The sequence below is a fragment of the Myotis nattereri genome, assembly GCF_964212035.1.
Source record: "Myotis nattereri genome assembly, chromosome: 2".
Classification (NCBI taxonomy): Eukaryota; Metazoa; Chordata; class Mammalia; order Chiroptera; family Vespertilionidae; genus Myotis; species Myotis nattereri.
This window is the reverse complement of record NC_138076.1, coordinates 170,032,360-170,045,008: the sequence shown is the minus strand read 5'-3', so window position 1 is coordinate 170,045,008 and position 12,649 is coordinate 170,032,360. Positions and strand designations below refer to the sequence as shown.

The 12,649-nt window shown below is 42.9% G+C and overlaps 1 protein-coding gene across 1 annotated transcript in view; it reads left to right on the top strand.

Annotated features, from left to right (window-relative positions):
• The window catches only part of ANO6 (anoctamin 6), a 189,089-nt gene that overhangs the window by 85,589 nt on the left and 90,851 nt on the right, over positions 1-12,649 (top strand). The gene's annotated exons all lie outside the window — the stretch shown is intronic.

Below are 12,649 nucleotides of genomic sequence, written 5' to 3'. Positions count from 1 at the left end.
TAACTCAGGAAACCAGTCTTTACTGAGCACGTACAAGTCCATTAACCAGTCTGATTCCCATTTCATTCCGGAACCTCCAGTCATACAACCTATATAGGCATATCTTGCGGGACTAGGATTATTGTAGTGGTTATTCCTACCAAGAGGGGAACTACATGCTTCCACTAAATTAGACTCATTAGAGGCTAGCCATGGTTCCTACCCTTAAGAAATTAAAAATCTTATTAGATGCTACTGTGATTTTATTAATGCCTTGTTAAAAGAAAATTAAGCACATAGGATGCTTTATGCAGAATGTCCTCACTGAATAGGTTTTATATTAGATTCACTTGAGGAAGGGGGTGGGAAGAAGTGTTTCTCTGATTCCTGTACCCTGTTATTCACAGACGTGTAGGAAACATGCCAGGACCCACCGCCATGGATTGATTTTTGCCCCCTGCCGCAGGCTTGTCTACCACTTTAGCAATGCAAAACTCTTTTTTGATTTATTTTCAAAGTGTAATATGCAGTCGCCACTCCGACAATTGACAGAGCACCAGGGCAGCATTGTATTATTGATAAAGATGCCCCCCCCCAAAAGAACTCATTATGTGTTTTTCCTCTCTCTTCTCACTCACTCTTTATGGATCGCCCCCTCGATTCAGCCAGGAGGAAGAGCTCTGGACTGAAAAGAGATCGCACATCAAACTGTACCCACAGTGCCATTGTATTTCAAAGTGTGGGCTCCTGTGGTGTACTAGCAGATTGCCTACTGCGAAAATCACTTGGCTGTAATAGAAAGACATAGTGTTCGATGGCTTCCCTGTTATATTCAATGAGATTTTCAGTGAAGGAAAATTGGGAGTGCTCGCCAGTAGTCCTGCATCTTAAAGGAGCAGAGCACTTTTGTGGTGGATCTAACTTCTGCAGTTAGAGGCCGGAGTGGAATTGACGCAGGTGTTTCACATTTGAGTCTGATATCGGTACAGGCTCGTGGAGGTGGCCCTCTCTGGTTCTGTTATTTTCGAACTGCTTTTTTTCTGATAACCTGTAAGCAACATATCTGATCTAAAAAAGAGCTCTGTGCAGTCAGGTGGTGGTGTGCTTGGTAAACACATCGAGTTCACACCAATGCCCGGTGTGGAAATAGAAGTATTTTTTCTTAAGAACAGATCTTCGTATATTATGGCGTTGGAGATTGGCATGCCTCAGTGTTGTCTTTGCCACAGACAGTCTACCCTGGGAATTACATGGGGAATCTTCTTTTACCCGCCGTGTTAACTGCCCCATGTCCCTTTTTCAGGTGTGAGGACTGGCCAGTCCAAGCTAGAATGACCAGGGCTGGGACTTGGGGATCACAGAATAGACTTACTGCGACTTGTCTTAACAATGAGTCCGAGAACCTCCAAACTGAAAGGAGAGATTTAGGCTCTGTCTTCATATTTTTATTTTTCACTCAAGAATGTCCATCATTTCTTTACACCACAGTAGAAGAGCTGAAGTTGCTAATCACAGTTTCCTTCTATGTACGGTTGATATCGATGTCTATAGCCTTGCTAGTATCTTCCTCTAATTGTGTGTTCGCACCCGTGTTCAGGAAGGCATCTGTGATTTTTCTTGTGCTTTATGGATTTTCACGCATCCGATGCTCACTGCATGCCACATCCCTGTGTGGCCTGTGCATAGCCGCTTCTGTTCTCTCCTCAGCATCACTGGAGGCTGCATACTCCCAGCTCCACAGTAAACATGTATTTCCCCGATGCCGTCTCCATGGTAAAAAGCAGGAGGTGTGCAAGGTGCCTGGAGAACAAGTCCTCGAGGGAATCGGCGTAATATTGAAGGGTAGCCTTTTTTGTAGGCAGAATGTCACAGCATCAGTGAAAATGGGTGGCTCACTGGGCCGTGTAGGCAGGCGGATTGGGCAAACGCCAGGACAGAATCAGGTAAGCTGATCCAACCCCAAATTTAAAATCAGAAAAAGGTGATACTGTGACCCTGGGAGCAAACAGAACCCAACAGCAAAGCAAAATTGAAAACAGGGAGAAGACAGAAGAGTAAAAGGAGCTGTGAAGTCAGCATTCTGTTCTCCATCTGGCAGTTTGCTGAGCTGAACCGAAATAAAGCAAGGCACAGACTGTGTTTACTCAGGCCTTAGCCTCAAATAGTTCAGATTTTAGAAGGATCAAGAGTCTAGTGTTCTCATACAACGGAGTGTATTTATATGGTTTGGCCAACGGGGAGAACGAAAATGCTTATCATTATTCGTTTCCTTCAGAATTTCCGTTTTTCTTTCCTTTTAAACAAGGCCTCAGAGAGCAGTGCTAGTTGAGTAGCCTTGGTTACCGGCATGATAAGCACATTCAAGGTTTCCGTCGCAGCTCAGGTGTCTATGAAGTGACTAGTCAGGCAGAGCCGTGTTGCCAGGTGGTCTATGTAAATGACTGTAAGTGACGGGTAAACAGATGCTGTTGTGAACCCCCGTGTGGCCTGGAGACAGCAGCCCACTGTGCTCACTTCGTTCACTGCAGAGGTTATCCATTCATGCTTTTGTCACCGGCGTCTCTATGCTGCTCCTCTCCACTTCCCACCCCACTTTTAGACTGAGGCAAGGTTGGTCAAAGCATGCTGAAATGGAAAGGGGTGACAGATGTGGACACAAGGTGTGTGTGTGTGTGTGTGTGTGTGTGTGTGTGTGTGTGTGTGTTTGCTACTCCAAAGCGTGTGAGGTGCTGGGAACATGTTGAAACTAAACATGGACCCTCTCTGAGGTGAGGTGGATGCGGGAGTGAGGTGGAAAAGACCCGGCTAAATGCTGACCTTACAGAGCGTAACTTGGTGATCTTGCTATGCTGGGAAACCATCTCAATCCAGTGCAGGTTTTTATATAAGCACAATGAAAATCAGTTTCATAACCTGCTTTATTAACTTAACATTTTATCCTGAATGTTTCCCTTGCTGTGTTTCCCCAGTTTTACTGAGATTTAATGAATATATAATTGACATGTAGCACTGTGTCCATTTAAGGTATACAGTACCATACTGTGTTTTTTTCCCCCTCTAATGTTATTTTGTGTCAATTAACTATAATTAAATTATAATTTTCACAACAGTTAGTTCATGGCGACCTAGTCAAGGACAGAGTGGTATGGCCAGATGCTCTGGAATCAGGTGATTGGTGACCACCATTTTGGGACATGGACCCCAAATATAGACTAGGTACGTGATGACAGGTCTCAGACACTGGGGAAGGGGACTGGCCAGAGTGAGGCTGGGGATCGGATATCCCTGATAACCTTGTAGAGTTCAGACTTTGAAGCAGAGACGGCAGACCTAGGCAGAACTGAGGATGGAAGCCATCCACATGGCTATGGAGCAGACAGGTGGTTCTGCAATAGGGTAACATGAAGATAGAGGGCACCTAAGCTCCCCCCAGTGCCTTCAGTTTCAGGTTTGGTTAAGAACAAAGGTGACCTGAGGGTGCAGTCATGGCTGACCTGGCAAACCGCAGGTTTATTCCAAGCCTCAAGGAGTGGAGGGGTTCGTAGGGAGAAGGGTTGAGTAGTGGTCAAGTCTGTTTCTAGAAACCCCATCTCTGTTGGTATGGGCCCAGGAACTTACATAGGCCCGATTGCCTGAGCACACCTGGGTGAAGGATGGGAGCGGGAAGAACTCGGATCTAGCAGTGGGGACTCTGCTTGCAGCAAACTGGAGAGAAACCAGGCTGGGTCAGCAGGAAAACACGTGGAAGGAAAGAGAAGGCTAAGGGATTATGTTTTATGATTTGAGTCTCGCTAATAATATCCCCATTTCAAGCCTTTTCAGACTTAAGTTTTATACAGTGGGGCCTTGACTTATGAGTGTCCTGACTAACAAGTTTTTTGAGATACCAGCTGTCTCTCGGCCGATTTTTTGCACTGAGTTAATAGAGTAATTTGAGTTAACGAGCTCCTTAACGAGCTCTGTCTCGGAACGAATTAAACTCGTAAGTCAAGGTCCTACTGTATTTAAGTCTCCTGGCTTTTTGGAGGCAGGAAGAGTCTTATCACCTTTTGTCTCATGCTGTTAGTGATGTTTTCCTTTGTTTAGCTTCTACCAAATTTAGAGTAAATAATGAGTGTGGGTTGGCAAAAGAATATTAGGATTACAATAGGATGAACCAGGGAAGATGATGAGAAACCAGGATTTAGAGAGACTTACCTAGAAAAATAGACTCAGGAAAATGAGGAATAAAGTGAAGTAAGTATACTGTATGTCCCCTTCATTCAGCACTCACGATTATACAGAGAGAAGATCTGAAGAGTATCTCATTGTGTAACTGGCTCCCTTTTTGAGGGAAGATACTACTTTCTAGAAAATACTGCTGATTCCCTGAAATTCAAATTTGATTCTCTTTCACTAGATGAAAATATATGTGATCCCCGAGAAAGAGTTAAAATAATAATTCATTTAACAAATAATGTATTTGAAGCCTACTATTTTAGGCACTATAGTGAACAAACAAAATATCCCTGTACGTGTGGGACTTACATTTTGGTGGGAGAAACAATAAATTAAATTCATAAAATACACAAAATAAGTAAAATACATCACATGCCAAATCGTGGTAAATCCTAAAGGGAAATAAAGTAAGGATTGTGTGTGTACATTGAGGGGGAAGGGTTACAGTTTTAAATAGTGTTCAGGGCACATCCCACTGAGAAGGTGGGCACATCCCACTGCAAAGGTGGCAAGTGAAAAGACCTGAAAGCAGGGGCGCATACTATTTGGAAATCTAGAGGAAGCACAGTTCAGGCAGAAGGAAGAGCTTAGACAAAGCTCTTGCGGTGGGAGTTTGTGATGATTGAGGAAATGGGAGGAAGCCAATTTGATTGGAGTAGAGAGAAGGATGGTGAGAATAGTAGATAGTGGGGACTTTGTAGGCCATTCTAAACACTTTGGCTTTACCCCGAGTTAGGTGGGAAGTTACTGGAGGATAATGGGGGCGTTCTGAGTAGAGGAGCGACTTGACCTGAGCTGTGGTTTAAAGGGATCACTTTGACTGTGGTGAGTGTAGACTGTGGAGGAATAAGAGCAGAAGCATGGAGAGACCTGTTGGACTTTTTAGGAATCCAAGTGAGAGATGATGGTGGCTTGGTCCTGAGTATTAATGATGGCAGTAATGAGACATATGCTCATTCTTGGTGTGTTTTAAAGTTAGAACCAAGAGGATTTGTTGACAGATCTGATGTGAGGTATGCAAGAAAGAGCAGTCAAGGATGACTAAGGTTTTTGACCTGGAAGACTACAGAGGAGCAGTTGGGGGGAAAAGTGTGCAGTGGAAGATCACATTTCCGTTTTGTATCTATAAAGTTTGAGACATCCAGGTAGAGAAGTTGATATACAATTGGATATATGAGTCAGGAATTAGAGAGGGGTCTAGCTAGAGAGGTGAGGTGTCAGCACACACATGGTGTTTAAATCTGTGGGACTGAATGACAGCATCAAAGGAAAGAGGGAGATAAAGTTAAGAAGAGACCCTGGAGTGAGCCCTGGGGTCCAGTGTTTATAGCTCAGGGAGATGAGGAAGAATCAGCAGAGGAGACGGAGAAGGAAAAGTCAGTGGGGTAGGAGGCAAGCAAGGAGAGTCCTGGAAGCCAATGAAGAAAGTACAAATAGGAGGGAGTGACCAAATACTGCTGGTGAGGATGAGCGATTGGATGTAGCAACGTGGAGCTGACCTTGACTAGAAGTCTTAGCTGAGTGGTGGGATCCAAAACTCATTAGAGAGAATTCAAAATGGAATGGAGGAAGAGGAATTGGATACAGGGAGTTTAGAGAACACTTTCCACAAGATTTTGCTGAACAAGATGACAGAGAATGGAGGTATTTATCTGGAAGGGGATTAGGATGAAAAGTTTTTTAATTAGTTCGTTTTAAGATGGCAGGAATTACCTTTTGTAAAATAATTGAAATAATTCTGTAAGGACAGAAAATCTGGCACTGCAGAGTAAAAGGGAAGAATTCCTGGAATGCCCTCTTGAGAGAGGACAGGAAGGGGATGGAATGTGGTCCATAAATGGAGGCCTCTCCCCATAGCTAAAGAGATGGTTCGTTTTAGAGCCACTATGAGGCCTCAGGTGGGAGGAATCACTTTGTTAGACTGGCTAGTAGGAACTTATTGAACTTTTTCTCTTGATTGCTTTTTATTTACCAGTAAAATGGGAAGCAAGGCATTCGCTAAGATTGAGAAAGGAAAAGAGAAAAGAAAGGAGAAGAGAGAGGGGGAAAGATATGAGATAGAGTGAATGCCCTGGGAAATGTGATATAATTGCTGGGTGGCGCTATGAGCCCATTTGAAGTGGGCATGATGATTTGTATGCTTTTTCCATTCCAGTCCAGCTTTGGGGAGCAGGCATGAGATAAGCAAATAGTGTGATTTAACTTACTTTGGGGTTTCACCAGGTCAGTTCAGTGAAGCAAGACAAGACTAAGAGAGTTACCAGATGTTTGCAAGAGAGTATGGGACCAGGGATAAGAGGAGGTGAGGCAATAGGGTCAATAGATTTAGATTTAGATCAATAAATTTAGTGGGGTTTGATCATGTTTGGAGTTGGGGTGTTGGGGGGAAAAGTGAATTGGAATAATAAAAGGCAATAGTTGGAGAGTCAGATGTTTATAATTGAGGGAGGAGTTACAGTAACAAGTACAGACAAAGTCTGGGGTTTGAATATTGGAACGAATGGCTGAGGCAGGGTGGAGTTGCAAGAACAGGGTGTTGGGAGGATCATACATGTGGATATGAAAATCCTCAAGAGTTATGCCAGGCGTAATGTATTTAAAAAGTAACAGTGAGCCAAAGCTTAAATTTCCAAGGAATAAGGGGCAGTGACTCGGGTCTGCAGATGGCTGCAAAAGGAAATGACCAGAGAGGAGGAGGAATTTGGGAGAATGACAGGATGGCAGCCAAAAAGCAGATGAAGTGTTGATAGTTTCGGGTGTTGTGTAGGGATTCAGTGATATCAGGATTGCTCAGCCTCAGCACCACTGAAGCTCTGGGCTGGATTTCTCTTCATCATGGGGAGCTCTTCAGCGCATTGTAGGATGTTTAGCAGCATTCCTGGCCTCTGCCCACAAGATGCAAAGGACCCTCTCCTCAGTTGGGACAACCAAATGCTGCCAGACATTGCTAAATGTCCCCGGGAGGTAAAACCATTCCCATTTGAGAACCACTGAGTTAGATGAATGCGGAAAGGGTGTTGAGGTCACTGGTGTCCTTATAAAGAGCGATTTCTAGGGAGTGTTAGGGACTCGTGGGACCTCTAAGGATTATGGAATGAGCAGGAGAAAAGAAAATAGAAAATATTGACCTGTCGTTCAAGGAGTTTGACTATGAAGGTCTGTGGAATGGTTTGAAGGATGATTATGAAGGATGAGGGAGATATAACTGGAGGAGAATATGAGAGTCAAGGTTGATTTCCTTCTGACAGATGCAGAAACTTGAACAAGTTTTAAAGGATTGAAGAAAGATCCATGCGAGAGGAACAACTGAATCTAGAGAGGAGTAGCTTTGAAAGGGCTGTGGAATGTTTGCAGAGCGCAGTGGAGAAATCAGCACTAGGTAGGAGGAGCAGTGTCTCCTAAGGGCCAGGAAGGAGGGAGAAGGTTGATGCTATTTGTCTGCGGATTTGATGGAGAGAAGGTGAGGGAATTCCCATCCTACAGCTTCAATTTTCAGCTGCTGAGAGCGTAGAGAACACTGGGAGGAGAGGGAGGAATTGATGCTCTGAAGTAGTTGTGGAGAGCAGAGACCAGGCTGACCTGGAAAAACCTAGAAAAAGTTCTAGGGCTTCTGGGCTGTGGTGAGGGCCTGTGTGGGGCCAGGGAGCCTGAATTTACAGAGTTACCCAAATGCCCTGCTGTGGTTTCTCCACTATCACTCAGACGGTGAGGAAGCAAGAGGCTTCAGCCAGAGTTGGAGCTGTGCTAAATGGACATGGTGGCCTGGCTGGTGTGGCTCAGTGGTTGAGCATCGACCCATGCACCAGGAGGCCACAGGTTTGGTTCCCCATCAAGTCAGGGTGCATGCCTGGGTTGTGGGCTCAATCCCCAGTGGTGGGGCGTGGAGAAGGCAGCCCATCAATGTTTCTCTCTCATCGATGTTTCTATCTCTTTCTCCTTCTCCCTCCCTGTCTCTCTAAAAGTCAATAAAAAAAATTCAAAAAATGGATATGGTGGAAAGAGTGTTACTGAGGTGATGAGCTGGGAAATGGAACCTTAAAAAAGGAAGGGAGGGAAGAAAAAGGATTTGCAGATTGATGAGAAAAGATCCCCAGCTCAAGAAGTCACTGAAATGAGAAGCAATGCTAGTTGTGGTCAACAAGAGGGATTCTTGAATAAGTGACTTTGGAAAGAGAATTTTTCAAGTGATGTCAAGGTCCACAGTGGGACTCTGGCAGTTCATGAAAGGGAGACGATCATTAATAATAAGAAGTCAATTGACTGAGGTGCCAACGTATATGGGCCATGCCTGTGGATGCGGATGTCCGGGTCTGATGGAAGACTCAGAATGTAAGCCAGGGCCAGATTTCCAGTGAATCAGGAGCAGCCGCTGAGAGGAGGAGATGATAGACTCTAGGGAACTCTAGGAGTATATTCTGTTAGCATGGACCTAAACGTTTTTCCCCCAAGAGCATTGGGAGTAATGGTCTGCCAGTCCCCAGGGAATGAGCAACCCTACTTCCTTGCTCTGGTGAGAGAAGAATCAGAACCAGCTGCCCACCGATCTGCAGGTTTTGTTTCAAGATGGTCAGTCAGGTTTGTTTCCAAATGGATTCAGTGGAATCTTCTTCTTTTTTTCTCTCTCTAGAAATCCAGACCTCAGCTTGGTTATTTCTAGTCTAAGTAGCCCTGCAGTAAGTAACTCAGTGCTGGGGCTATTGAACGAGATTACAGTTGATTTTATGGTCAGTCCACGGCCTTTCTGGCTAATCCCAGGAACCCATCATAAATCACAAGGTCTGCCTCAAGCTCCCAGATTTTCAGGATCTGAAAGACGGGCTAAAAGGAGGACTCTTCCACTCAGGCATTTCTAACAGAGAAATAGGGCGGTTTGCCTTATAGCTTCTGGCACTAAGTTCAGCAAACTAAAAAAGAAAAGAAACTCTACTGCAAAAGGAAGCCAAACAAAGGAACATTATTTTGGCAAAAAGGACTGTTAGGAGAGAAATGAGGTCAAAGATAAACTAGCTAGTAAGAATGGCTCAGTTGGCCCATTTGCTAGGAGAAGACTTCACATGGCATTTCCCCGTTGAGAGCTTTTTGTGCATTCAAGAGCAAAGGTAATGGAATGTGTGCTATTCCTGAGTATGGAGGAAAGGGGACCTACTCATTTGCTTTATGTGATTGATTCAGAAGCTACATTTGTTAGGATTAGGGGGTAGGAGCAAAAGCAGGCAGTCCAACACGCACAGATCTGGGTCAGAAATTTCTTTCTGAGTCACTTCGTTGGAATGCAGAATCATTTTCCCAGAGAAACAGTCATAAATGGTGATTATGCTTTTAGGCCCTGCCAGGAAGACCCACTGCAGCCAATTTTACTCAGAGCTAACACACTATCATTCTGTACTAATGGTTTTTTGGAACACCCCCATCTTTTCCATTTTGACTAACAAAAGTGAGTAAAACTCAAGTCTAGAGTGAGTGAGTGAGTTGAGGTTTGTTTAAAAAAAAATGCTTAACATGGTAGAGATTGATTGATTTTGAGTTATGTTAGACCCTGAAGAGGCAGCAAAGGGTCGAAACTTGAGGAAGACACTTTAGTGCAGCGGTTCTCAACCTGTGAGTCGCGACCCCTTTGGTGGTCAAACAACCCTTTCACAGGGGTCACCTAAGACCATCCTGCAGATCAGGTATTTACATTACGATTCATAACAGTAGCAACATTACAGTTATGAAGTAGCACAACTAACTTAAACTAATTATGAATTGAGAATGTAATAGTACTTCTAGGTTGCATTCATACCTCTATGGCCAGAACAAAGGAAGTACTAGGCTTCTCCCGTTCAGTATTGGTAAATCCACCTCCTAATCTGGGATCTCCATTTTAAAAGGAAGACTATAGAAAGGAGAAGGATCAACGTGGTGGTGGCAATAACTTACTGACAAGTTTAAACATTTGACTCTAGTAACGTAAATGTAGAGTTAAGACCCAAGAATAGAAAGTATATATAGGCAGATGGATTTCATTTCAGAAAAACGTTCTCATAAATGAAATACCTTAATTCTTTGGAGTAGTTCAAATACAGACGAACTGGACAGCAATCTAGGAAGGACATGATGAGTGCTTGGACCAGGATGTCAGTGGGGACACATGCTTTATGTGTAGTTGGACTTGGTAGTTGGTGGAAAGTGGGGAATGAGAAAAAGAGAGGATGTTTCTGGGACTGGACCACCCCAGTGAGATGCATGTGGCTCACCAACATATACGTTGCTTTTTTATTTTTTCCCTTCATTTAACCTATTATCGTCAGCAGCCAAATTGTGTAATTAATTAAAACCCTTTCCTCCATATAGCAGTGTTCATTCTACCTGGTTTTATTCCCTGGTTTTCAAAACCCTTGACTGCAAAACGCTTTGTGAATTCCAGCCCCACAAAGCAGCCCAAATGAAATTCAGCAAGCTATTTATTATTATCTGGGGGATGTCAAATTTAATTTGACAAAAACATGCATGAGGAAGGCAGGGAGCCCTGGGCATTCTGGGGGCATTCTGAACAAAGATGTGATATCATATTTACCATAGGACTCATTTGATTATAAGTCGTCTAGAAGCATATCACAATGCCAAAAAGCCCACAGAGGCAAAAGAATTGAGTTAAAGTTGAGAATCTGCTGGTAAATAACCTGACCGTGCCATGACCTAAAAAACCCCTGCATTAAATTAAAACTTAAAGAGAAATTCAGACTTGGTGGAAATGTATATACATATGAATTCACAGGATTCTTAGAAAGTCAAAAGGGAAACCAGTGGGATTTCAACTGCAGTTGTCCATCCCATACTTTGAACTCTTAATTTGGAAGTATTAAGGGTTTTGGAGAGGTGATTTAAAATCCTTTTATTTCTGAAGTTCAACGAGTTAACTGTCGTTTTCTTTATTTCAACAATAAGTATAAATAAAATAAGTATATTTTTATTATAGGTCTCAAATGTATTCCTTAAGTCTGTTTCTGGTAAAAAAAAAAAAAAAAAAAAAAAAAAGAAAAAGAAAGAAAGAAAACTATAAATATGCTTTTACCCAGAAAACTCTAATACAGGTTCTCAACCTGTGGGTCACGACCCCTTTGGTCCTGCTAGACCCCTTCCACAGGGGTCGCCTAAGACCATCCTGCATATCAGATATTTACATTACGATTCATAACAGTAGCAACATTACAGTTATGGAGTAGCAACGAAAATAATTTTATGGTTGGGTCACAACATGAGGAACTGTATTTACACTTGATCTTAGCCAAAAGGCCGAGAAGCGATAGGAACTGTATTTAAAGGACCAGAAGGTTGAGAACCACTGATAGCTCCTTCAAAAGGAAAAAATGCATTTATAGTGCCTTCTCGCAAGTCATTTTTTGAGATGTAGATTAATGTGAACTGACAGATTGTAGTAACTACCAAAGAGCATTTTCATTAATTATAATGGGCAGGCCAATAATGTGGCTCTTTATATGATGTTAGTATGAATTAGAATATATCAGATCAGGACCATCCTTATAGCCAGAGTAAAATTTGACTGCAAAATCCAAATCCCTTAAAATAAAAACACATCATGAAAATTTAGACAGATCATTCAGTGATGCTAATGGTATCCCCACCATTTCATGTACTTTCGTTAGTCTTAAGAGTTTTTAAAAAGCAAATGTACTTTCTTGTAAAATAGGAAGTAATAAGATTGAAGAATAAAGGTTAATGAGGTGAGATATTTCTGAGACTTTGAGAAGTGTTTTTACTTTTTTTAAACACACACACACACACACACTTTCTTTTTAGTAAGGGAAAGTCATTTTCAAAGTCGTTACTCCCTCCCCTCCTCCCCTCACTCCCCCAAGCTGAGTGGAAGATGGAATTTTAGGGAATTAGAAGCCTCTGTTCCCAAGAAGCTCTGCTCTCTGTCCCCTGTGGGCAAATTGCTTTTCCTTTTTGGACCTGTCTCCTCCTGTATAAAGAGCCGAATAATCAGCAGTAGATTTCCTCACCGAGGTGTCGTTCTGTGACTGCACAGGGATTGAAAAGCATTTTAGCTATCTTAAAAGCATATTCATAAAATAATAATATAGCGAGAAGTCTTAGTTCACTTTTATGGATGCTTATAGTTGGCAACGCACCTTGCAGGCTCAGGGCTAGCCAGCCTTGAAATGGCCATAGCCTTCCCTTGCTCAACCCAGCCATGCACCTTCTCATTTCCTTTCAAATGAAATCAGATTGTGTTGGCATCAGGACTTGGTTCTTATGAGCACACAGGAGCATGTGTGACTTCTGCTCCGGAGAAAGTAGTCGGGCCCTTAGGTGTCTCCCAAATTATCAGTGGGTTGAGAATTAATCATAGCCAGCAATATTATAAAATACCCATGGTACAGTCTATCAATAAATAAATACGTTGAGCATTAGCAACACTTGCTAATAGAATTTTCAATAGAACGAG